At 39.0% G+C, this 27,709-nt stretch overlaps 1 pseudogene across 1 annotated transcript; it reads right to left on the bottom strand.

The window, feature by feature from the left end:
- Positions 1–834: 834 nt before the first annotated feature.
- Positions 835–12,441, bottom strand: LOC306670979 (acetyl-coenzyme A transporter 1-like; annotated as a pseudogene). The gene is made up of 5 exons (XR_013766780.1): positions 11,745–12,441; positions 8,782–8,965; positions 8,424–8,541; positions 6,107–6,322; positions 835–4,889 (listed from the first exon to the last, which is right to left on the bottom strand). The product of XR_013766780.1 is annotated as an acetyl-coenzyme A transporter 1-like (transcript).
- Positions 12,442–27,709: the final 15,268 nt, after the last annotated feature.

Raw genomic sequence — 27,709 nt, 5'->3', positions numbered from 1 at the left:
TAATTTATTCCAAATCCTAAAATACTGCATAAATATCAAAGTTTAATGCACGTTTTTTATTAAATTAACCAAACATAACTGAACATTTCACATACACTCGAAACACTTAAAACAATACAAAATTATCAAGACTAATGCTAGATCTTCCAAAAATGATAATACAAATGGTTGTATGCTACACATTTGATTCAAAGTACTACCTGGGTGCAACAACTTTGTAAAGGTTTCAATAATGACAGCTTTCGATATATATATATATATATATATATATATATATATTTAATACTTTCATACATTTTTTTGGTGTGTGTGTGCGCTACTGGGGACCGAATCCAGGGCCTTGAGCATTCTAGGCAAATGCAATACTCCTGAGCTACACCCACTACCCTTACATTAACTCTTGCAAGGCAATATCTGAGGACAATATATACAGAAATTTATCAAATATGTCAAATTAACTTTTAAAAATATCTGTTTTAATTTTACATTTTCCTAATTTTGTAGGTTTATGTAATAAACTTCTATTTCAATAACTGACTATAAAACTTTCTCAACATTTTCACTTTAAGGAAAATAATAGCCCTTAATATTTATATTCTGTTATTAGTGACTGATTCACTGCAACTGAGGGTATTAAAATTTAGAGATCTATGACAATTCCCTATGAAATGTACTAATACCTTGTTCATGTCAATCATTATTCTTCACAAAAAACTGTTATAAAGTTGTATTGTCAATATTGACAATAAAAAGCTATCCAAATGTAGCAGCCAGTCTTCTTTCTTCTTTTTAATGTACTGGGGATTGAACTGACTTACACCCCTGGCCTTTTTCTATTTATTTGTTTATTTATTTGTTGTAGAAGGGCAGAACACTTTCATTTTATTTACTTTGTCAAACCTGGTGCTTCACATGTGCCAGGCAAGCGCCTCTACCACTGACCTACAGCCCCAGCCTCTTATTTTGTATTTTGAGACAGGGTCTTACTAAGTTGCCCAGGCTGACCTTAAAGTTGTGATCTTCCTGTCTTAGTCTCCCAAGTAGCTGGGACTACAGGTATGTGCCAAGGAACCTTTTTCTAAATGATTCAAAACATCATGAGTCATGCAAATTAACTGCTAATATTTTAACATTATCTCTTTAATTATATACTTGGGTAAAAACTTTTTAAAGATTGAATATAATTATTATAAAATTTTCATTCTGCTATGTAAAACTATTTTCTCCTACACACTATTTACTCCCCTCCCATACAACAAAACATACCTCCTAAAGGCAATTTTATAACCCAATTATCAAAGAAACATTCCTATTTCATTAAGGAAGAGTTCTGCACATAAGTCTGTCCTGATACAGAACCTGCCTCCACCAGAACAGAATTCTAGGAACAAAAATGCACTCTCTTTGCCTATTCTATCTTTGCTAACAAATCAGTGAGGTAAAATGAACACCCTCACATCAGTTTTTACTTGTATGAATTCGAAGTCCCAAATCAAACAGTAATTACATTTAGCACTGTCAATTCAGCAGATACAAACTGAAATGGAACAGAATACTATGGTCTATCATAATATGTCACATCTTCTAAGAAAATAATCATACTTTATCTAATAAAGGCATGGGTTAAAAAAGTCTCAGTAGCCACAATGCACAATATCACCTTTTCTAAAACTAAAATGTTTTTTATTAAATGTTAATCCTATCTATATTGAAATGATTTTTAAAGTTTATTTTCTTTCTCTAATACTATGGTAAAATATACTTTGGAAACCTGCATGGGACATTCCCAAGAGGTCGTTTCTTCATTTGTTAGCAAGGCCTGTGCTTCACGGCTTCACTCACTCTTCTAACTACTTGAGAAAACACGATTCCCCAAAATGCAAAAACAAATCTGATCGTCTGTTATGTGAAACAATGATCTCAATCATTTAATATACAGCAACATGCAAAAATAAAGGCCATGCATAGGGGAGATGGCTAGGAGATGACTTTTGTAGGACAGAATCCACCACTGTGTCCTCTCTTCTATTAACAGTGCCTCATCTGCTCTCATCCCTTCAAGGTTCAAGTTCAGAACTATCCACGCAGCCATCTTCAAGGTTCATCACAGATTCTTCTCTACATATTCTTTTTAAGATGCTTTGAACACATCTATAGCTATTACTTCAATTTTATGATTGTAATTCACAGTGCAGCCCACAATCAAGGCCAAGGCTATTACATGTTTTTGAACAGCAGCCCATTCAAGATTTTAACAAAAGTTCTATCCGGAAATATAAAAAATTACACATTCAGACTTTTCTAAGCAATTCAAGGGTTTCAGGGTCCCACTGACATCTGGTTAGGCTACCCTTGAAACAAATGGATAAAATCCAACAATAGTTTTAGATTGCAGATTAGATTTAAAAGTTTATTACAAAAAAGTTCTAGAGAAATCTGCTGAGGTGTTAAACTTTTTGCAACTGATAAGGAAAAATTATTCATAAATGGACAGATTTTTCAGTTTTAGTCTTAGCTTATCTTGAATTCTTCAAATTCAGCTGTATTCAGATTGTAAACCAATGTACATATGGAGATACTGACAAAAAGAGAGATATATTCAATCCACGATTAGCCAGTCAACATATATGCATTAGCTGGAAGACTTAATGCCCAGATTTGAAAGCAGAACCTGATTTATCAGGATCAACCAATCAAAAAACACACATAAAAATAAGGTAGCATTTTTTAGTACTATTAATTTACAATGAGATTCAGGTAAATCATTTTAAAATGCCATTCATGATCAATGTATGCAACACAGTTGCACATCACTATTAACAAGTCATTTTTAGGATACATTACAAATATGTTCCCAATTACTAGAGACTGTAATTGAAAGTAATTTTTGGTTCATTTCTAGAACAAATGCAATCATTGGCTTTCACCTTATAAAGGCTTAATATATGTTTTTAAAACTTCAAGATACTAAAAACATATGGACTTAAAATTATGAAAGTGTGTTATGTGAAACAACAAAGAAATCTGAGCTTCTTAATCCAAAAATTAAAAATCAAAATTCATTTCACATGTGATAGTTAAGTGGATTTTCTTTATTCAAGTAAACATTTTGATTATAATACATAATAAGAGACAACCATGTCACAAAGTACTGCAGTCCCCGGCTTTGTGTAGTCCTCCTTCCTTGACTCCAGGTGAGTATTTTTCCGGGTGATTCTTCAATATCTGACTCTGACGCCTGACACAGGCTCCCCAACGGCAGTGCGTGCATGCTAGAGGCCACCGCCCACCTTTCTTCAGGGTGCTGTTTATCCCACCCATTCATCCTCCATTACTTACAAAGACCCCTCTCTAAAAGTCAACCTATGTTATAAAATTAACAAAGTCAGGAGTTAGTATATATTTTCCCACAAAGATAAAACTACTAAGATTCATAACTCAATCTCTTTCCCCTCGCCTTTGAAGAAATTTTGTAATTTCTAAAGAGTCAGAGTAACAACCCAACATGTAATATGCAAAGAGCCATATCCCTGGGTGCACATTATAGACTGGAAATCACTAGTGTACTCAGAGCTTAATTCTTCTGGAATAGCAACTCTCCACTAGAAACTACAGTTCACAAATACGGTTTAATAAATGAAAATACAGTACCTGATTTGGCATAAAGGAATCATGAGATATTTTCATTAGTAAAGTGCTTAAGAAACATTCAACTTTCTCCTACCACATTAATTTGTCAAAGGCACAAAATGTCTGTCTCTTTAAATATAATTTTAAAATATAGTAAATTTCACTTAATTGGAAAGTTTTACTGTTTTCCCCCTTTCGATAATTAAAAAAAGAACTACTTGATTAATAACATTTAATTTTTTATTTTCAAAACTTTGCCACACACATACAAACAAGACTAAACTCGATCCCTTCGTTAGCCGTCTGTGTGCCACGAAGCACTTGTGACAAACTAAAACATATGTAAGCTTCAGAGTAAAAGTTAACAAGGAATCAAAATATTTTCCCCAAAATCAGGGTAGGAGCAGGAGAAATCAATAAATTAAAAACAGAATCATTTTATAAAAAATAGTTTGAATAATCTTATAAACCTTTAATGCTTACAAAAGCAGGAAATACATTTTAAAATAGTCTTTTTAACACAGATCCATTTGAAAAATGTGGATATGGTAAAAAAAAAAAAAAAAAAAACAACTAAATGATGTTTCAGTAGTCTACATTCTCTTCTCAGCAAATTCCACATAAAATTAACAAATTTATAATTCCGAATAAGACTTTAACTGCAACAAGGTCAGATTAGTTGTAGTTAGAACCTGAATACCAAGCTGTCTTCCTTCTAATATACTATACCAAGGTTTCAGCTCAATGATAGGTACTGATAATACTTGACTGTGTGGTTTCCACCAATGACTACTGCATTGCAGCTTAAAATATGCTTTGGTCAGTAAATTAAAAAGACATACATCAAATAAAAAGGCCAGAAGAGTTGTTTTAGAATCAATATCCTGGCCTTAAGAAAACTTTAAATATATTGAAAAGACAAGGAAAAAATATGATCATACATAAAGGTTACTACTTTTTAACATTTGGCATTTTATATTAATAATTTCCTTGCTTAAAATAATATTTTATACTCCTGTGCACTGATTATCATAGCTCTCTGAATTAAAACTAAACTATGGTTACCTTCTAGAATATCCAATAGTGTGTGCATTAATTGCCTCTTTTGCACTTCCATGAAGATGGTCCTTCATCCTGTAACTTTTTAAATTTGGGACCAAGAAAGAACCACCAACCAAATCCAATAGAACACAAATAATGGATTCCACATAATAACCATCCAGTGCTGTAACACATGAGCCACCAAGTTTTTTGCAAAGCTGTTAAAAAAGAAATAATAAGAAGTATTCCACAATTTCAAAATGGAAGGTATCCAGTAATTAAAGTTTCCACTTTTTAATTAAAAGGATTAATCAAAATACATTTTGTTAAAACATTTCAACATTTCACTCAAAATGACAAAATATGCTAATGTATCTTAACCTAATACTACTAACAAGTAAAAATAATTTTCGGTTCTTGCTGTGAGCAATACTCATTTTCAAAATGAAGTTTTTCATATTTGAAATGCAAATAAGTTTTCAATGAACTTACTCTAGAAGACGACTAATGTTACTTTGAAATAGTTTATCAACAAACTATCACCATTCAGTTTTAGCTACAATTGTTATATGAATAGCCAGTGCAATTTCCCTCTTTCCTATTATTATAAAACTTGGCTATTATTTATGCATTAGGACAGTTACCCTCATGGTGGGATGAGGGAGAGTTTCCCTTCTTTGCTTGTCTGATTGACAGACATTGTTACAGTTGTTATCAGTTGTGACAGATAAACAACAAGCAAATTTCCATTTGCAATTTTTTTCTTTCTTTCTTTTTTGGTACCAAGGATTGAACCCAGGGCACTTAAGCACTGAGTCACATCCCCAGCCCATTTTTTATTTTTTATTTTATTTTATTTTATTTTTTTGGCGATGCTGGGGAATCGAACCCAGGGCCTTGTGCTTGCAAGGCAAGCACTCTACCAACTGAGCTATCTCCCCAGCTCTTATTTTTTATTTTGAGACAGAGTCTAAGCTGCTTAGGGCCTCACTATGATTGCTGAGGCTGGCTTTGAATTTGCCTCAGTCTCCCAAGCCTCTGGGATTACAGGCATGCTCCAACATGCCTGGCTCCATTTGCATTTGCTAGAAACTACAGGCAAATATGATTTTTTTTAAAAAAGATATGGGGGCTGGGAGATAGCTCAGTCGGTAGAGCACTTGCCTTGCAAGCACAAGGCCCTGGGTTCGATCCCCAGCACTGCAAAAAAAAAAAAAAAAAAAGATATGGTACATAGTATGGTACATAGTACTCCTAGAGGCAAACAAGAAAGTTATGTCAATTTTTTTTTTTTTCTTTTTCTTTTTCTTTTGTTTTGTGGTGCTGGGGATTGAATCCAGGGCCTTGTGCTTGCAAGGAAGGCACTCTACCCTCTACCAACTGAGCTATATCCCCAGCCCTGATTTAATATTTTCTAATATTAAAACACACTTACCTCAACAGCATCAGGTGTCCGACAATTCTGGTTTGATGCTCCTACACACTCTTTCACTGTGAGGGGATCCACCAACCAAAGAGCAACTGTAGCGGGCCAGTTTCCTCCCAAATTGGATACAGTGTTTAAAAGGGTCATGTATGTTCCTCCAATAAGGGGATCACTGACCTTTGCATTGAAAGCCATTATAGACACATACATGCTGTACAATGTAATCTACAGGAAAAATGTAAAATTTTCATATGATTAGACATTTTCTTCTTTGATGTCAGGGATTGAGCCTAGAGCCTTACACATGCTGAGCACATGCTCGACCACTACACAACACCCCCACCCCTAGGATTTTACCTATAAAGCTAAGAACATCAAAACTGGGCTAGGAGTATAACTCAGTGGTAGCAGGCTTGGCCAGCATGTGTAAGGCCCCGAGTTCATCCCCAGTGCCACACACACACCAAAACAAGACAAACAAAACAAAAACATCAAAGTCATAATCCTGAAAACCAATTTTCATTATCTTACTGAACTCAATTCAAAAAACGTTTATTGGGCACATAGTATAAGCAGGGCTTTAAGATCATAGCAACACAAAGACAAATAAGAAACAGTCCTTTTGCGCCTGCAGAATGTGTGACAGATGAGGAACAAGGAATAAACAGCTGTGGTGAGTACAGTGGGGCTCAGACACCAGGTTATCAACTCCACCATGAGTAGTCAGGGAGCTCCACAGAGAAAGCGGCGGTGTGCACTAAAGGGTGCAGACGGCAAAACGCAAAACGTCATTTCTGTACCTAAATACATACTGTGTATGTGACTGTTGTGTATATGTGAGATGTATATGCATACCTGTGTATACATGTAAACATCCAAAGAAACATAAAAATAGAACTTTTTTATCCTATACATACACATAAGGAAATAACTTTTCAAAATTATGTAACAAACTAAAGAGAAAAACCTTTGTCAGAGCAAAAAGAACTTAAAAGTCCTAAATTAACCTTCCATTTAGGAAGATGGAAACAGTGTTTCTAGGAGTACTCCTTCAGACACTGAGAGACAATAAGTTATTCACTCACTCATTCATTCACTTATCTGTACTTTAACCCCAGTGTGCTTTGCCACTGAGCTATATCCCTAGCCCCTGTTTAATTTTTGCTTTTGAGACAGGGTCTCACTAAGTTTCTGAGGCTGGCCTCCAACTGTGATGCTCTTGCCTCAATCTCCCAAATCACTGGGATTACAGGTGTGTGCCACCACACCTAGGCTAAAACACTTCTTTTAAGTTCCATTATGTGCCTAGCATTAACTAAGTATGGGCAAAACAGGGGGAAAAGTCTAGCCTGGCCTCAATGATTTTGCAAACGATCTAACATGTTCCACTATTGGAATTCTCCTAAATGATTTAACTGTATGCAAACAACAACAAAACACCTTCAGATTAGTTGGTAGCCATATCTTTAGGTTTCCATGAAAAACTATATTAGGAAGTTAGTAAATATAACTTTCAAAGGTTTAGGCTAGGTTTCATAGAAAAATCCAAAGTGACTTTGAAATATATGTTAGCAATAACTGCAATTGAGTTCAAAGTCACTGCTGGGTGGGGCTCTGCCATTTACTCAAATCACTTGCATCCAAAACAAAAATACCTCATTCTGCAACAGTAGCTTAGGTGAAGCTAAAGCAAAGTGGAGAGATAGCTGCTTTTAGGGATTACAAACACAAGTACAACAAAGCAAACCCAGCTCAACACACGGCTTCCGAAGTCAGTAAACTGTAACTTTCAATACAGAAGCTAAATCTTATCCTAGTGCCTTTAATCCAATGACCATCATTAGTTTTTCAATACTTTGAGGAAAGAAAAGATATTAGAAAATGAAGAAAGAAAGAACCCAAATCTAGGGACAGAGAGGAATACTTAACAAGAGTAAACTTAACTGGCTTTGGAATCAGTTCTAAATGTCAAGGATTAGTTCCCAAATTACTTGTCCTTATACCATTTTTTCCCACAAAGTGTCTGGTTATCTGAATTTCTTAATACACTTTAGAAACTCTCTAATGAAATCTAAAGTCAAACAACACCTTTCTTAAAAGATGAATGAATCAATCAATGAATAAATAAAAAGCTCCCTTTCCAGGAATAGAACTCATTAAAAATCAAAAGTTCTAAGTTTTAAAGTTCACCATTAGCTAATTTCTCAGTGTGAGACTCATGCTGAATATTAACATGCATTATTGTTTTAAGACAGCTGAAGAAAAAACACCCTTCTTGATTTGGGCACAGAACAGCTCGCCTCCTGGAAAGCCACCGCGAGCTCACCTGGTGTAAGGCATAACTCAGCAGCACTATGACGTAGTAATACAGAGGGAATCCTCCTTGGTGCTCTACTTTAGGAGTCCACCAAACCAGGAGTGCATACTCCAATCCAAGCAGTAATCTGCAAAAAAGGAGCACTAAGTTGATTTCCATTTGAGAATAAACAACCAGAAAGAGAAATTCGTGTGCCTATCATATGAAAGAAGCCTGTAATCTAAAACCAGCTGAAGAAATGAAAGTGCATACAAATGACATTGACACTGAAGATGCTTTTCAAGCCTTTTCCCACACATGCTAAACTCAGATATCAGTGCTACTGATGAATGCTCCACTTTAATCTGTGGTAAATTTTCATTTTTACCTGTAAGGCATGGCCTTGTAAATATATTTAATGGCTGTGGACCTGCAGTGTATTTGCTGATAATCAGAGGCAATATTATCTGTAAAGGAACCATTGGAACTGCCAGTAGGGCTAAATGTTCTTTGGGTACGCCCTCTTCTACCAATTTCAGTCCCGTTACTGCATCTGCTGCTGAAAAACCAATCTGGGGGGAAAAAAAAGTATTTTAATTTGCACTCATGAAATACTTTCTTTCAAGCACAGACTTTTTTAAGAACCCTCAATTCATTATTGACCCATGACAGTTACAAGTAAGGTATCATGTTATTATGTTTGGTACAACAATCAATTTATATAAGGTACACTTTACCTCTATGTTTTACTAATGATATTTAATAAACAACAGAAAATTTAGTATCTGTAACTAGTTATATAGGCTTTGATTACAATTAATCTCTACTTCAAAAAAGTTCAATCTGCTGGAACAAACAGTATGAAAATCACACTTACTTAATTGTATATTTTAAGTTTAAAAGAAAAACTTTAAATAACTACAAATAAGTCCGGTTGAAATGAGGTGTTGCTACCACATGTATATCTTTTTTATGATTTCTAATAGATCACAATAATGCTCCTGAGGTCATCTAATGTTTCACTGTAGTATAACAGAGAGTGAATAAAAATGGCAGTGGCGGTGGGTGGGGAGTGCAGTTAATTCTTAAAAACAACAACTAAAAGATAGGCACAGAGGGTGCACACCTGTAATCCAGTGATTTGGGAGGCTGAGGCAGGATGATCACAAGTTCAAGCCAGCCTGGGCAATTTAGTGAGATCCTGTCTCAAATAAAAGATAAAAGGGGCTGGATATAGGTTAGTGGTAAAGTACCCTTGTTTAATTCCCAGTACCAAAAATAAATAAATATTAATGAGTAAACTGCACATACTGCACTATTGTGTTGAGTTGAAGAATACAAGCATCAGATTTGAGGATACACATTGTATAGTCCATTTATATAAAACTTAAAAGCACGGAAAATAAATGTATAGTTTTTAAAATACGGGAGAGATGTTACTTCTGGCGAGGTTTACCTTAAAAGGAGAATATAGGATGATGGCTTCTGTAATTGAAGCAACTCCTTACACATAGCTAGGGACAGTAAAATTAGTACAACCTTCTGAAAAGCAGTTTAGTAATCACATTCTCTGACCTACTAATTGCCCAATTGCATAATCTATTAGAAAAATAGAACACCAAATAAGAGAAGCACAAAAATGGTGGCATTTTATCATTAAAAAACATAAGCAAATTGAATACAAAACAAAAAATGACTGAGGGGTTAGGGGCAAATTGATACTACTTATAGCCATTTGTATCTATTAAAAAGCATGCTTTCGGGCTGGGGATATAGTTCAGTTGGTCGAGTGCCTGCCTCGCAAGCACAAGGCCCTGGGTTCAATCCCTAGCACCTGCAAAAAAAAAAAAAAAAAAAAAAAAAAAAAAAAAAAGGCCATGTTTTCAAACATCACTTAATGATACAGGAATGATTATAAGATTAAAAAATTACATACAATACGATCCAATTCTACTTCTAAAGTGTATTTGTAAATATACATACGAAAAATATATATATAGACATGTATACACATATAAAGAAAAAAAGGGTGCTAGAAAGAAAAGATGCCAAAAAATGCCAATAACTTTTATTTATTTATTAGGTATTAGAAATTGAACCCAGGGGCGTTAAACCACTGAGCACATCCTCAGCTCTTTTTTGTATTTTATTTAGAGACAGGGTCTTGCTAAATTTCTGAGGCTGACTATGAACTCGTGATCCTACTGCCTCAGCCTCCCAAGCCAGTAAGATTACAAGCATGTGCAATAAAATTCTAAATGATGTACCTCGGTAATGCTATCTTGCTTGAACTTTTCAGCATTTTTTTTTTTTTTTCACTTTTTAAAATGTGTTCTAATTAGTCTTTTCAGCATTTTCTAAACTTACTTTCCCTATCACCAAAGAGGAGGAAAAACTCACTATTTAAAATGAAAGCAAAGCCAGACACATGGTGGTCACCACGTAATCCCAGCTACTCTGGAGGTTTAGGCAGGAGGATCACAAGTTCAAGGCCAGCCTCAGCAACTTGTTGAGACCCTGTCTCAAAATGAAACTTTTAAAAAAGGCCGGGATGTAGCTCAGTGGAAAAGCACTTGCCTAGTGGGAAGCCCTGGGTTCAATCCTAAGTACGGTGGAAAACAAAACAAACCAACCAAAAAAAAAAAAAAAAAAAAGAGAGAGAGAGAAGAAAGCAATGAAGTTGTACTAATTCCTCTAGGGGAATCAAAAGATAGCAGTGAAGTGTGTGTGGATAGGTTTACATAGATAAAACTTAAATTCTAGAAGATTCCAAATTTAAGGAATATGAATCCCTCCAGTAGAAAGCTCCCCTAACAAACTACACTTACCTTTCTTTTAACATGATGTTGTAAATGTTCCAGAACTATAAAATGGAGACATCTTAAACAGAGTAAAAGTCACCAGTAATCTCATGTATTTTATGGTATTTCAATATTAAAAAACAATTCAATGGATTTTTAAACAGATTTCTAATACTCAAAGACTTCCATACCTTTGTAAAACACATTCTCAGTAATAATTTCACTACCCCAGAATTAATGGTATACTTGTTATAACAGTACAGAAAACTATTGCTTTTTTAAGGCATTCATTTCTACTTCCAGCATTAATATGTTAATTAAATAAATTAGTAGTTCTTCACATTGATATAACTCTTTTCAAGATCCCCATTTAGCTTACTTTGAAATTATATTTGATATCATCACATGCTTTAAAATACATTTAATAAACAAATTTTTTATTGTTAAATTATAATGGTGGTAGAAAGGGACTATGAAAAGTTATTGAAACTACTCCATGATATTGGTAATTATATAACAGAATGGTACATTTGCTGTATCAGTTTCTTACCTTTGAAGTTAGAATCAGAAGGCAAAATGTCAGAACTGCTGGCATTTTTATAATTGCAAAAAGCAGCTTGTAAGTATCTGTGATTCCTTGCGTTTCTTCTTTTACTACCGATATTTCTTTGTTTTCTTTTTTCAGAAAGGCAACTAATGTTGTTGTTATTAAAAATATAGTTCCCCAGAAAAAAAGAAAATCTGAAATTAAGAATGTTTTAAATCTATAATTAACTTTTGAAATGACATAACTTCATTGATGCTAAATAATTCCATTTACAATTTTTCCTCAACTAAAAAAAAATTTAAAAATAAAAAATAAAAACCAAAAACAACTGACATTTATGTGTCTATCAGGCCTCCCACGAGGAACAGCAGGTAACAACAGTGCTATTTCTACTAAACCTGCATTAATTACACAGACCCAGAATAGACATTCAAGACTTTAACATGGAAAAAGTGTAACTGAATTGAATGATACAAGGACAGGGACAGGGGTAGATGACTTTCATATCCCAGAAGGTTCATCAGTAACATTTACACACACCATTTCAGCTCTTTATTACATGAATACAATGCAGACAATAATCAATAGATGATTATTATTTATATTAGATTTTCCATTTTTAAACTTTCCAATGTTTTTAATGTTTAAGAATAATCTCGGGGCTGGGGATATGGCTCAGGTGGTAGAATGCTTGCCTTGCAAGCACAAGGCTCTGGGTTCAATCCCTGGCATCGTAAAAAAAATAATAATAGTAAAAAAAAAATTTTTTAAATAAAAGAATAATCTCTATTATTATATTGTATGCATGTATGAATATTTAACAATAAATCCCATCACTGTGTACAACTGTAATACATCATCAAAACATGTAGAAAAAATAAATTAAAAAAAATTTTTTTTAAATCTTCTTACAAAGCATGATGGTGCATAACTGTAATCCCAAAGAAAGAAGGATCATAAATTCAAAGCAAATCCAGGTAACTTAGTGAGACTCTGTTTCAAAATAAAAAATTAGCCAGGCACAGTGGTGCATACCTGTAATCCCAGCAACTCAGGAGCCCTGAAAAATATATATATTACTTTCACTGTGACCAGAAATTCCAATTAGTGGTTTCTATGCAAATCTTTAAAAATGTTTTCCAGTTATATACTACTTCAAGAGTTCTATTTCTCTAGGAACAAAACAAAACTGCTGCATCTATTTCCTGCCTCTGACATTTGACACAGCTCTGTTGGAGTAGAGGATCCGACACCTGACACAGTCTGTTGGAATAGAGGACTCAACACTTGACACGGTTCTGTTGATAGTCCTCCCTCTTGGGGGCCATAGGCTTGGCATGTCTCCATGTGTGGTTACTTTTTAATATTAATAATCAATATATCATTTAGAAACTTATTGGACTGTATTGGGACACAAAATAGTGCACAATGAAAATTTAGCAGTAATACATAGATAAAATATGAAAATAAACAATTATAGCAGTGTTCAAGTTAAAAGGAGTTTGTGATTGCTTTAGTATAATAGATGGATAAAGACACATTCCTCTGAGCTTGGATGCAGTGTTTAAACTTTGTTGCTTTCCTAGATTCAATAGTTGATTCTAGAGATACTTTACATAATAAAAACATTTAGGTTAGTCATAAATATAATTTGTACTTTTCCTATGTTTAGTCTAATTCTTTGAGAATCAGAATAAGATTGTAGTCCGTCATTATATGAAATTAGAATAGACTAAATATTAATTATAAGTTGATTTCTTTGCCCTTTAATACAGTAAAAGCTTTTCACTGTAACACTGGAGTTCATGGTGGGGGTGGTTTCTCAGAAAATCTGGTGACGTGTTTGTTCTGAAGGTTGAAGGCGGGCAGATCATGGTGCCTCAGTTTAGCTGAGGGACAAGGTTGTTTTAATCTGGCTGGGAGACAAGGTTGCTTTGGTCCGGGCTGTCATACAGAGAGAATGTGTACTTTGAGAAGAAGCATAGATTATAACTTTTGAAGTTTTTCTTGTTTTAAACTAACCAAAAATGACATAATCATTACTAAAGAAAAATATCTATAAAAAGGCTGGCAGAAAAATAAAGACAGATTCAGCCTCAGAACACTTGGTGTCTCTGTCTCTGTGTGCTGTTTCTCCACCGTGCCGAGGCCTCCCATCCACCTAGGACTCCTGACCCCTGCTAGGGCTGGACTGCGGCACAAAACAAACAAATCCTCCCACCCCTCAAAAAAAAAAACCACCATGTTAATTTCTTTAGTGTATTCTCCTTCCTCCTCACTTCCTGTTTCTTTCCTTTTTTTTTTTTTTTTTGGTAGTGCTATGAACTAATCCATGGTCTCACATATACTAGGCTATCACTCACTGTATCACTGAGCCACATCCTCAACCCTCTTTCATTTTGAGACAAGATCTTGCTAAATTGCCCAGGTTGGCTTTAAACTTATGATCTTCCTGCTTCTGCCTCTGCCTCACAAGTATCTTGGATTACAAGTGTGGAACAAGAACAATCAGATTTCAGTAATGCTTGCAGCAAAGATCATTTTTAATTTCTTTGTGCTATGAAAAAAATAACAGTACTGGAAAGGAAGTATAGACAATGGTCCCTAGAGCCTACTTCGAGGACTTTCCATACCTCACATAAACAAAAGAGTAAAAAACCAATAGCCAAGAAACAATTTGGACTCTCCCAGAAGTTTACAAACACTATTAGATTATTTACTTTAAAATAAATAATAATAAATAAATACTGACCATTATTACTTATTTTAAAAGTTCATTTATTCACCCTTTCATTTTGTGGTGGGGGATGGAATCCAGGGCCTCCCCAGCTAGGCAAGTGCTCTACCACTGAACTCTTTTTTTTTTTTAACTTGGGGTTTCACTAAGTTGCCCAGGCTGCCTGGAACTTGTGACCCTCTTCCCAAGTGGCTGGGATTAAAAACCATCATTATGCCCAGCAAAGCATTACTTACTAATCTTACTTTGATGTTAGAGAACACAGCATGATATGCCAATCACTGCAAAAGTATATCATTACCAAAATATGTAAATACTGCATTAACAATTTGATTAATTCTGATACATGAATTTTATCTGCAAAAGTATTGATATGTAAACATACGCTCCCGATGTCTAAGTTGAAGTTCAAGTTTCATAAACATGATTTTTAAACAAACCTTAAAAAGACTAAATATTGTAAAGCAGCTATAAGATCTCATCCAGCGTATCACCAATGCAAAAATTAAGGGCATGGAACAATTCATCAGAGACCAAAAGCATACAAAAACTAGCACCTATTCTAAGCACAGGGAAAAAACACAGGATATCTCATTTAGATTTCAAAAACCTCTGACCAAAACAGGTATTATTATTCCTACTTTGTACGCAAACAAGATCATGAACCAGTGCCAATGGTGGGATTCAAACTCAGGTCTAGTCTCAAAACGTGAGATCTGGGGGGGATGTAGCTCAGTGGTAGAGCACTTGCCTAGCATGTGTGAGGCACTGGGTTTGATCCTCAGCACCACATAAAATAAATAAATAAAATAAAGGTATTGTGTCTGTCTATAACTCAAAAAGAAAAAAACAAAAACAAAAAACAGATCCTCCTGCTTCAACCTCCACAGTATTACAGGCTTGAGCTACCAAACCCACTCCCAGCTTTCTTGATAATTTATAGGGAAATACTTCAAAAAATATGTTGGAGAAAGCAAAACTGCCAAGAGTTATGATAAAACATTAGACTTTGAAAAAACTTTACACTTTAAGGGCTTCATTGAGGCCCTTGGGCCTTTGCAGTGTAGACGGACTCTTCCAGGATCAGGAGAGAGAAGAAGTCAGCAGCCCTGACTGACAAACCTGCCTCGGGCTCAGCTCCCCTCCCTGCAGCTCTCTCAAACAGTGCAGAGAGGAAGGCCAGTCCTTCAGAAGCCCGTGGTGGGAAAGCAGAATGACACCTGTTGATCTAGTATCTGTTAGGTCTTCCTCTCACCTTCTTGGTTTTGGCAAAGCTCTACTCCACCAGTCAGGGTATGAAGGTTCTGAATATTCACCTTCTAGTTTGGACTCTCAATTTCACAGCAGAGGAAACTGAAGCAATAATATTATGGCCTGGCCCTGAGTCCCCACCTGAATTTTAGCAGAATAAGCCTTTCTTTTATTCACAAATCTCTCCCTAAGCTTTGCTAAAATACCCAAGCCACTGAAGAGAACTCACAGAAAACACCTGTGCTTATACATCAGTCATGTCTTCCTAGGGGTTCAGTTTCTAAAAGACAGCATGTAATGCAAATATAGGGCAAATACAAGATTAATTTAGAAATCTTCCTAATTTCTTATATTTCATAACCCAGTAGGAAGATGCCACTTATGCAATCACATATCATTTCATTAACTCCAAGAATGTCAGGTTTTCCTCCAGGGGTAGAAGAGATTGCTATTTCATTAGCCAAGCACCAGTTGAAGCAGCCAGCTTGCGATTAAGGGGCGTGTTATTCCAAAATACTAGACTCAAACTAAGCCCAGCACACAAGACTGAGGTTAAGGGGCCAACATATTCAGTGCTTCCAAGTCATCTAACTCTGGTGCTTTTATTACGGAATATATGCCAGTAAATCACTATTCTGACCAGATACAAAATTCACAAAAACTAAAAACATACACCTCCATTCTGAAGCTTATGATATGAGGTTCTTGCATCAACTTTTGTACAACCTTTGTACAATGTGATATCCTTCAATCTTTTGGGCTGAATTCATATTTATAAAACTGTTGGCACTGCTTAGAGTTTTTCAGCACTCATATCACATGAAGATGGGAGGTTGGAATCAGTAGTTGCAGTTCAGCAACTTAATTGTCTTCAGACAGTAATTATTCCATGTTTTTTATTACAACTTACACTATGCTATAAAATTAACAGACTATACAACCATCAGACCAACTAAAACAAAAAACAGCAAGAACACTAATGCTGGCAAGGATGGAGAGAAGCTGGATCGCCCTTTCATTGCTGGCAGGAAGATTAAATGGTATGGCTACTACGGAAAATAGTTTGGCAGGGCCTTTCAAAACTAAAAATGAACTTTCCATACAACCTACCATCTGTTATCTTAGACATTTATTCCAGGGAAAGGAAGACTTATCTTCAGATAGTAGAATCAAAAACTAGAAACTAACTACACTCTTTCGTGGATCTGTGGTGGAAAAGCCTGTGGTATGTCTAACAAATATTTTTGCAGGACACGGTCGTACACGCCTCTAATACCAGCTACAAGGGAGGCTGAGGTAGGAGGATCATGAGTTCAAGGCCAGCCTGGACAATTTAGTGAGACTTTGTCTCAAAAAAAAAAAAAAAAAAAAAAATTAACAAGGGGCTGGGGAGATAGCTCAGTTGGTAGAGTGCTTGCCTTGCAAGCACGAGGCCCTGGGTTCAATCCCCAGCACCACCAAAAAAAAAAAAAAAAGTTAAGGGTTGGGGGATGTTTTTCAGAGTTAAAATACTTGGGTTCAATTTCAAGTACTGTTTAAAAAAAAGTAAATAAATACTTTTCATTAATAAAAAGAAACAAACAATAACAAACAATACATACAACTTTGATAAACCTCAAACAATCACACTGGACAAAAAAAGTCTGTTTCCAAAGGATACATACTAAATGATTTCATTTATGAAATAACAATTATAAAGCTAAAAAGGGAGCTAAACTCAAGGATTTTATATCACTATACTTTGAATGACATTAGCTTTTCAGATAATGAATGAGGTTTTTTAAGTTTTTAAAAAATACATTTTACTTTTAAATTATTACACATTAAAACTGAACTTTTCGGTATAGAGCTGTATGAATTTTAACACATGTACAGATTTCAAATCACCACCAAGATACAGAACAGTCCAGGGATAGTGGTACACAACCATAATACCAGCTACTTCAGAGGCTGAGGCAGGAGGCTCACAAGTTGGAGGTCAGCCTGGACAATGTAGAGAGACCCTGCCTCAAACTATAAAAGTAAACAAGGCTGGGGACGTAGCTCAGTGGTAGAATGTTCCTGGGTCCATTCCCCAGTACAGGGGGAAAACATACAGAACAATTTTATCACCTCCCAAACTCCCTCATGCAATCCATTAATACTTACCTATCTTCTCCCCACCCACACCCTAAGAACTGCAGATCTGTTCTCCACTTGTATATTTCTGCCTTTTGGAGAACACAAGGTAATTTTAAGCGTAGATATGGATGCTAAGTGATGTATAACAACCGATATAGCTAGTCTATATAACTGTGCCAATTAGTCCTTTTTAGAATTAAATTCTAAAAAGCAGGTCTAGTTGCACTCAAGGGAATTTCCAGCTTTTCTTGAATATATAAGATCTAGTAATCCTGGGATCCTACTGCCACAAGACAACAACTGATTGGAGTTGAGCTCTTACCTTTATAGGGGCATGGGTTTTCATGTCATCATTTGACATGAAAATGTTCCCTCCAATTCACAAACTGTCACACCAACTCAGTTGACTCATTTACATTATCCATTTACCACTTCATCACTGTGGTTCACAAATCTTCACTATAAACTGAGTTCCTTGGAAGCAGAAAATTCCTGGGTTTTATTAAATCATTAACACCTACCACCTGGCTAGCACCAAACTGGCATTCAGTGCTGAGTAAATGGCCTAGGTCAGTTAAAAATTAAAACTAAAACTTCAATCTGTGATTTCTGGAGTCAGGCTTTCTACTGCAGGCTCATCAGCCCCAGAGTCCGGTCTCCCGACACAGGTGCTTAAGGCAGGCGTGAGGACACCAGCGTGGGTTAGAGGCCGCCTGTCAGACGGCTCTCAGGCTGGGACATCACTCAGGGACTGCCATGAACAAACCACAGAACTCTAGCGAGGGTCCTTTCCAGTCTGACCACCAGCCACCTGAGTGCTGCATCAGGACCCGGCATCAGGGTGGGGGCTGGTGCATGCAGGAACGTGAACACCAGGCGCCTGGCCAGTGCTCAAGGGGTCCCAGCAAGCAGAATGGTGGCCCAAATGTGAATGACGGCCCTGTGCTCCCCAGGCTAGTGAAGAAGGAATGAGGGTTAATTAGGGTAGCAAATGGGGAAGCTTCAGAGGCTTCGGAAACTGGAATTCAAAATGGGCAAGTGTGATAAAGACGCCAAGACAGAAAACAGCAAAAACACAAAACGTGCAACCCCTCTCCTCGTCCAAAAGCAAGACCTTCCGCCTGGGGCGGCATCAACAGGAGCAGGATCCTGAGGGAGAGAAGTGACAGTGGGCTCCGGGAACCCGCCCTCTGCTCCTCTCCCAGGATTCCGGTGCACGAAGGCTTTCACCAAGCAGAGCAAGGTGGAGAGGAGGGACAGAGCTGGAAGCCACATCACTAGAGAGCCACGAGCATCCACCCGAGGCCACTGAAGAGGTCGGCTCACAAGTCGCACCTCAACTCTGAGGTGTCGCTGGTTCAGGACGTACAACTACAGTCCAAGGTGCCTTCATGTTTGGAGTCATCGCTATGGAGCTGAGGAGGGGACAGAAATAGAGCCCCATGTTCCCACTCCCAAGGAGCTCATGTCCACATGAGAAAGACCCTCTGCCTCCGCTCCTCTGGGTCCCGCAGCAGCAGCAAGTTCAAGGCTGCGCTGCCGTGACAGGCCCACACAGAACAGCCAGGGAACAGCGGGGGGCAGGAGATAAGCAGGTTTCAGACAAAGGACACGTGCAAAGGGGCCAAAAAGGGAAAGACCCAAAGTACAGGAACACAGGAGTATGCCCTGAAAGGAAGTGAGTCCCGAACTCGTGGTACACACTACCGCTCTCCTGAAGACTCAGAAAGAGAAGCCACCACCAGCAGGCCGAGTCCGAGCTTCAGAAGGTGAAGGAGGTGTCCTAGGACAAATGGATAAAGCTAGAAGCATCCCAGAGGGAGAAACTTAAGGGTTTCAAGGTCAAGAAGACACACATCTGAAATCCAACCATGCGGGACCATCTTCCCTAAGCATCCACATAGCTTCTCATCTACACAGGCACCGGGTACAAGAATACCTTGTTCACAGGATTATTATAAGCATTAAATGAAACCATGTATACAAAACGTCAGAAGTTCTAGCCAGAGCAATCAGGCAAGATAAAGAAACATGCCAAATAGAAGCAGCGAGAGTGGGCCTCCTGGCCCGATACAGGAGGAAAAGCTCTCAGTCTTTCACCATATGTTGACGTTCACTGTATGGCTTTTATGTTTTCTATTCCTAGTTGTTGGGTGCTTTTTACCATGAGAGGATGTTGAATTTTGCCAACTGCTGTTCCTGCATCAATTGAAACCTTCACTTAGTATTCCCCCCACAGTCTACATATGTGGTGTATTATACTATTGATGTTTGTATGCTGAACCATCTTTGCATTCCAGGAATAAATCCCACTTGTTTATGATGCATAATCCTTTTAGTATGGGGTTGAATTTGGTTTGCTAGTACTCAGTTGAGGATATTTTGCATAAGGTAAGGGACACAAGGAATATTGGTCTGTGGTTTTAACTTGTATTTTTCTTTGGTTTTTGGATCAGGGGAATGCTGGCTTCATAGAATGAGTTAGGAAATATTTATCCTCTTCAGTTTTGGGGAAAAGTTTGAGAAGAATTGGTTAGTTCTTTAAATGCCTGACAGGATTCAAGAGTGAAGCCAACAAGTCCTGTGCTTTTCTTTCTTGAGAGATTTGTGATTACTGATTTAACCTCCCTACTCGTTATAGGTTTATTTGGATTTTCTATTTATTCATGATTCAGTCTTAGAAGGCTTTGAGTTTTTAGGAATTTATCCATTTCATATACATTACCCAATATGATGTATCATATTAGTGTGTGTGTGTGTGTGTGTGTGTGTTTGTGTTTGTGGGAACTGAACGCAGGGCCTTGTGCATGCTAGGTAAGCACTCTACCACTGAACCACATCCCCAGCTCTCTAGTGCTCTCTTATTTCTGTAGAATTGGTAGTAATACACTCACTTTCACTTCTGACTTTCATCCTTTGAGTCTGTTCTTTTTTCTTAGTTCATTTATCTACAAAAATTAATTAAAATGGATCAAAGATCTAAACAGAATACCTAAAACTTCAAAACTCTTAAAACAAAATACAGGGCCAAAAGCTTCATGATATTGGATCAGCAATGATTTACCTCAGATGTGACTCCAAAGGCACAGGTCATACAGAAAAAAACAGACACATCAGATTGCATAGAAATGTTAGAACTGCCCCTGGCTGGAAGCTATCCACAGAGTGAAAAAGCAGCCTACAGAGCAGGGAACATCTGCAAACACCAGACGAGGGATGGATACTCAGAACACAGGCAAAACTCCTAAAACTCAGCGACAACAGAAACCAAGCACCCGGACTAGGAATGGGCAAAAATCCTAAACACTTCTTCAAAGAAGATATATGAAAGACCAAAAATCCCACAGAAAGGCCTTCAACACACTAGGGAAACGCAAAAATTACCAGGGAAAGGCAAGTGCAAGTCCAAATCACAATGGAAAAAAATCACTGGTACCCACTAGGGTGGCTCCTGTCGAAACAGCAGAAAATCACAAGTGCTGATGAGAACGTGCAGGAACAGGAAGCTCACCGCTGCTGGAGGGATCGCAGAGTGGCACAGCCACTACAGGAAATGGAACGAGAGTTCCATAACACACGATCCAGCTCATTCACTACTGTGCACAGACCCGGAAGAAGCGAAAGCAGGAGCTCAAAGAGGTATTTGTCCCTGACTGATCAGAGCAGGTTATTCACAATAGCTAACATGCTGAAGCAATCTGGTGCCATCAAGATTGCTTGATGGTGGCCAAACAAAGGTGGTACACACATACGACCAGGATGACCAGTCTTAGAAAGGACAGAAATTTCAACATATGCTACCATATGGATGAACACAGAGAGCATCAGGCGAAGTAAATTAAGTCAATCTCAAAAAAGAAAGAAAGAAAAAAAAGACACCAAATACAGTCTGGATCCATTTGAGGTCCTAGGGTAGTAAAGTCGGAGACACAGACATAGGAATGACAGTCACCAGGGGCTGGGGGGAAGGGAATGAGAGTTACTGTTTAATGGATGCAGAGTTTCAGTTCTGCAAGATGAAGAGAGTTCTAAGAAGGGAAGCTGGTGACCACCACACAACAATAGGAACACACTTAATACCCCCGAATTTTTTGTACACTTAGAAGTGGTTAAGATGCCACAATTAAAAAAAAAAAACTGAAAAACAAAATATACTTGTAAAACTTGACTGATGTTATGATCTGGATGTGAGGTGTCCCCCAAAAGCTCCTGTGTCCATGCAGGAATGTTCGGCAGTGAAATGATCAGACTGTGAGAGCTGTAAAGGAATCAGCCCATCCTAGTTTGCATGGACTGACTGGGTGGTGAGTGCAGGCAGGTGGGGTGTGACAGGAGGAGGTGGGTCACCAGGGCCTGCCCTGGACGGTGCATCTTCCCCGTGTCCCCGGCCCTCACTCTGCTTCCCAGTCACCATGAACAGATCAGCTCTCCTCCACCAAGCCCTTCCGCCATGATGTTCTGCTTCACCTTGGGCCCAGAGCAATGGTGTTGGCCTAGTATGGACTGAACCTCTGAAGCCATGAGCCAAACTAAACTTGTTCTCGTCAGATATTTTGGTCACAGAGATGAAAGCTGACCAACACAACTTATCAAATGGATCTACACTATGTCTATGATTAAAGCATTGTCAAAAGGACCAAAATGACAACAAAATAACACACACACACAAAAATCAACTGAAAGCAAAAATTATTCAGTGCAAAGGGACATAATTAAACTAAAAATCACTTTTTAAGATATCTGAGTGTTTTGGGCATGGTGGTGCATGTCTGTAATTCCAGCAATATGGGAGGCTGAGGCAGGAGGACCACAAATCCAAAGCCAGTAGCAGCAAGTTGGTGAAGCCTAGGCAACTCAGCAAGACCCTGGCTCAAAATAAAATATAAAAAGTCTGGGGATGGGGTTCAGTGGTTAAGCACCCCTGGTTCAATCCTGTTCTAAAAAAAGAAAGAGAGAGAGAGAGAGAGAGAGAGAGAGAGAGAGAGAGAGAGAGAGAGAGAGAGATTTGCAGTGTTTTGGAATGTAAACTTAGTAATTAAAATATTTTAACAATTAATCCTTTTTTCTCTCTCTCTCTCTCTTTTTTTTTTTTTTTGATCCTGGGGATTAAACCCACAGGTACTCTATCACTGGATTACATTCCCAGTGCTTTTTATTCTTTTTACTTTGAGACAGGGTCTTGCTAAGATGCTCAGTGCCTCACTAAATTACTGAGGTTGGCCTCAAACTTGCAATCTCCTGCCTCAGTCTCCTGAGTCACTGAGATTAGAAGTGTGTGCCAAAATACCCAGCTCAGATTCATATGTAAATGAGAAAGAAGTGATTAAGTGAATATAGGCATACAATTACTTTTTGCAAAATCCTGTGCACGTTACTTTTGAACCAAGATCTTAACATATACCCACTGTTGTAAAACACTGAAGCTTCCAATGCAGATAACAAAATGATACATGATTTGAGATGAAAACTATTTAAAGGGACAATAAATTGCCTATTGCCTTTTTTCTTTTTTTAACTCACCAGTCGAACACTTCTCACAAATAATATTATTCCAGCTATGGCCATTCCAGTGCTGATGTGCTACAGAAAAGAGACTTAGTGATTAATTCTCAGTAGTTATCAGTCACAACAGTGAAAGTGCTAATCAGGAGGGGAAAGAGAAGACTCTCCTCCCTGTATCAAACAGTGTGGATGATACACACCCTCCCCAGACCACCCATTTCTTCCCAAAACTCTCCACCCATTACTCTCCGTCTTTTCCAGCAATCTGGCTTACACAATAACTAAACGGTATTACTTCACCAATGAATTCCTTGAACTGTGAAGAGTTCAACACTTCTGTTCTATGCCTGTAGTCCTAAGCATAACTTTGCATCCACGGTGAGAATTTAACTATTTAGTGGAAAACCTTAACACTAAAACCTTAAAATACAGCACCTTGGTAAAGATCTAGGGGTAAATGATTGGGGAAAACTTAATGATGCTTTTAAATTAATTCATTTAAACTGAAGTAGACTTAAAGGACTTTAATGAAAAAAATAGAAATATGGCAACTCCCTCAAAAAGAGTGAGAATCTAACATACCTTCTCCAATAAAGGCAACTAGGTGCATAAGGAAAGAATGGAGATATGCACAGGGGTACATCTGGTCCTATGATTGAGTTATCTGGAGTAATCTACCTACATGTTAACTTAAACACTGCTTCCTCCCATGATCCTTCTGAAGACAATTGATGTGTGTGTGTGTGTGTGTGTGTGTGTGTGTGTACGCGTGTGTGTGCACGCACTGGGGACTGAGACGAGGACCTTGCACATGCTAAGCACACACAATCCCTGAGCCTCACCCCCAGTCCTGAGGCCAATTTTTAATTTGAAATCACTCACGCATCTATTCCCACTGAACCGCAAGAGAGAAGGCCTCATCTACTGGGATCCACGTGAGATCCATTCACGAAAGCTAGGTCCACTTAACAAGGGGCAGCCGAAGGACAGGCTGCCCAGCAGTGTAGGCAGACACGGCCTGGGCGGCTCAGCTGCAGAGCCATCCAGCTTGACAACAGGATTTTAGAGTCCACCATCCTTCCACGACCAGCTCTCACTCCCTCTTCACTGGCCTTCCTGGTCACCGGCTCCTCCTCTTTCCCGGCCTCCTTTCCCTTCCCAGGTCAGGGCCCCGGTCTCAGTTCTGCAGCTGTGACCCCGGCTCCAGGCCGCCTCTCAGGGGCAGAGTAACCGCTGAGGTCCCACCGTCCCGGCCGGGGACACCTGTGGGGGCTTGAACGGAGCCACACGCATCCCACTGACGGCGACTTTTTACGAGATGCTGCTTTTGGAAAGGTCTACTCTGCAGTAACAGGAACAATCGGAGCGTGTGGACCGTACTTGGCATAGACTAGAAAAATCAGACAGGCCGTCCCGACTGGCTCGCTCCCACGCTGCTCCAGCGGCCGCGCGGGGTCCCGCCCGCCCCGGTCCCTGCACGCCCGGCCTCCCGCGCGCCAGGCCGACGGCTGCCGTCCCCGCCTCCCCGCTCCCGGGCGACATCGCGGAGCCCCGGCCGGCCCTCCCCGCGCCCGTCCTCCCGGCGCGGCCCCGCGCAGGCCCCGAGCTCCCGACGGCGCCGCGGCACCTGGACGACGCGCAGGTGGTCGTCCGCCCACCGAGAGACCCGCGCCACCGCGTTGGGCGCCGCCGCGCCGGGCTCGGGTGGCCGCGACGCGGGACCCGCAGGCCGCCCCGCCATGTCGCCCGCGGTGCTCCTGGGCGGCGACAGGGGGCGCGCGCGGGCAGTTCCTTCCGGGGCCGCGGTGCTCCTGGGCGGCGGCAGGGGGCGCGCGCGGGCGGGTCCCTCCGGGGCCGCGGTGCTCCTGGGCGGCGGCAGGGGGCGCGCGAGGGCTGGCCGCTCCGGCCGGCCTCGAGCGGGGTCCGCGCTTTCCCAAGGCCCAGGCAGCAGCGCTGAGAGCACACCTGTTCACGCCGGGAAGGTGATCGGTTTGTGATTGCAGTTAAACCAGCCGCGGGGTGGTTTTCGCAGGTGCCAGCAAGAAAGGAAACTGAAGCACGTAATTCCTTCCACCGCCCCCAAACATAACCACAGGCATGTATTTGAATTGTGCTTGGCCGCAGACATGACCCATAAAGGAAAATTGATGTTAGGTTTCACCAAAATGTAAAACTTTAGCTCCGTGAAAGACCCTGATAAGAGGCATGATTAAAACTATACACTGGGAGAAAACAGGCAAACCACATTTCTAATAAAGGACTCATATTTAGAATATAGAAAGTACACCCAAACCCAATAGTAAAAGAGCAGAAATGCAATTAGAATAAGAACAAGAGATGTGGTCAGTTCACCAAAGAGGTATGTGCATATGCTATAACCGTACAGGGTGTCAGCATTACTGGCCATTAGGGAAATGCAAATTAAACTACACACCACTACCAACATCCGTGTCTTCTGTTAGGGTTCACTTTTGGTATTGCACAAACGTATCCTGACGTTTCCATGCTTATAGTGCCACACAGAATATTTGCACTGCCCTAAAAATCCTCTGCTCCACCTAAGTCATCCCTCCTTGCCTCCCTGTAATCTCTAGCAATGACTGATCTTTTCACCGTCTCCTTTGTTTCGACTTTTCTGGAACGTCATCTAGCTGGAATCACATGGTCTGCGTCCTTCTCAGGTTGGCTGCTTTCACTTGGGAATATATGTCACATGGCCACATCATTGTGGCTTGATAACTCACTTTTTATTGCCTAATACTTATCCGTCGTATGACTGTACCAGTTTGTTTGCATCTACTTAAGGACTCTTGGTGGCTCTCAAGTCTTAACAATTACGGGTAAAGCTGCTCTCCACTGCGAGTTTTTACATGGACATGGGTTTTCAATTCGTTTGGTGAGTACCAAGCAGCCCCAGTACAGGCTTTCCCCTGACCTGCTTTCTGCCATGGAAAAACAGCACTGACCTCTTAACCGTGAGAGGACACAGAGAGGACACAGCAGAAAGGCCCTCACGAGACCACGCATGCCAGCACCTTGATATTGGGCTTCCAGTATTGTGAGAAATAAATTTTGTTTGTACATTTTCCCATCTATAGAATTTTATTGCAGCAGCACAATTGGACCAAGATATCATTGCTTCCATGGATTGTGTTCAAGTTGTATCTCAAGAGTCATCATCTGACCCAAGACCGCCTAGCGTCTTCCTCTTACATTCTAGGAGTTTTATAGTTTTGTGTTCACATGTGCTTAAGGTCCATTTTGAATCAATTTTGGTGAGAAGTGTGTCCACATTTTTCCTTTGAGGCTGTCCAGATGTTCCAGCAATGTTATTGTAAAGACTGTTTTTCTCCATTGTATTGCTTTTCTTTTTTGTCAAAGACCAATTGACTACATTTGTGTGGGTTTAGTTGTGTTTTGTGTTTTTTCCAGTGATTTTTGTGGTCCTGGGGATTGGAGTCAGGGGCACTCTACCACTGAGCTGCACCCACAGCCTTTTATATTTTTGAGACAGGGTCTCACTAAGTTGTGAAGCCTAGCATTGAACTTGATTCTCAGGTACCAGGTCCCATCACCCTGTACATGGAGATGAGGCCCCCCAGGGGTGATTAGTGTGGGGCTCTAATTTGACAGGACTGTTATAAGAAGACACCAGAGATGCAAACACACAGAGGAAAGGTTATGTGAGGACACTGAAAAGGTGGCGGTCTCCAAACCATGGAGAGGGCTCAGGAGAAACCCAACCTCTGACACCATGATCTTGGATTTCCAGCTCCAGAACTGTGAGGGGAAAAGAAAAAATTCCATAGTTTAAGCCACCAAGTCTGTGGTATTTTGTTTTGGCAGCCTACAAATGAATTTGTTCTTGATTGTTTCTATTTATGCAGTCATAATCTAACTTCAAAGACTTCTTTTTCAGCAAAGATTCCAAATTTAAGTAAAATTTGCTCCAATAGCACCAACTTGTACGGAAATATTTTTCTATGCATTTCCACTTTCCTTTAAAATTGTAATCACTAATACCAAAATACAAGTGTCTCAAAAATATGAGATCTTGTAATAAAATGCCTCAGTGAAATTTTTTATGATCTCAAATTACCTACATATCATCTGCTCTTAAAGGAAAGTATCATATACCTATCTGCCCTCCATTTGCTCAGGTTATAAATGACAGATAACTAGAGCCAAGGATGGCTTCATAAGAAAAAAAGAAATGTTTGGTGGTAAGTACTGTAATTGGAAATTACTGTAGTTGGTTCTAATTAAATAATGCCATCTACTCTAATTTTAACAATAATATTAAGGTGAATTTAGCTATTAATTAAAATAAAACAAGATATTTCATTAATGTTTTATT

This window comes from Sciurus vulgaris (genome assembly GCF_902686455.1).
Source record: "Sciurus vulgaris genome assembly, chromosome: 10".
In the NCBI taxonomy this organism is placed as follows: Eukaryota; Metazoa; Chordata; class Mammalia; order Rodentia; family Sciuridae; genus Sciurus; species Sciurus vulgaris.
This window is presented reverse-complemented; position numbering and strand designations above follow the sequence as displayed.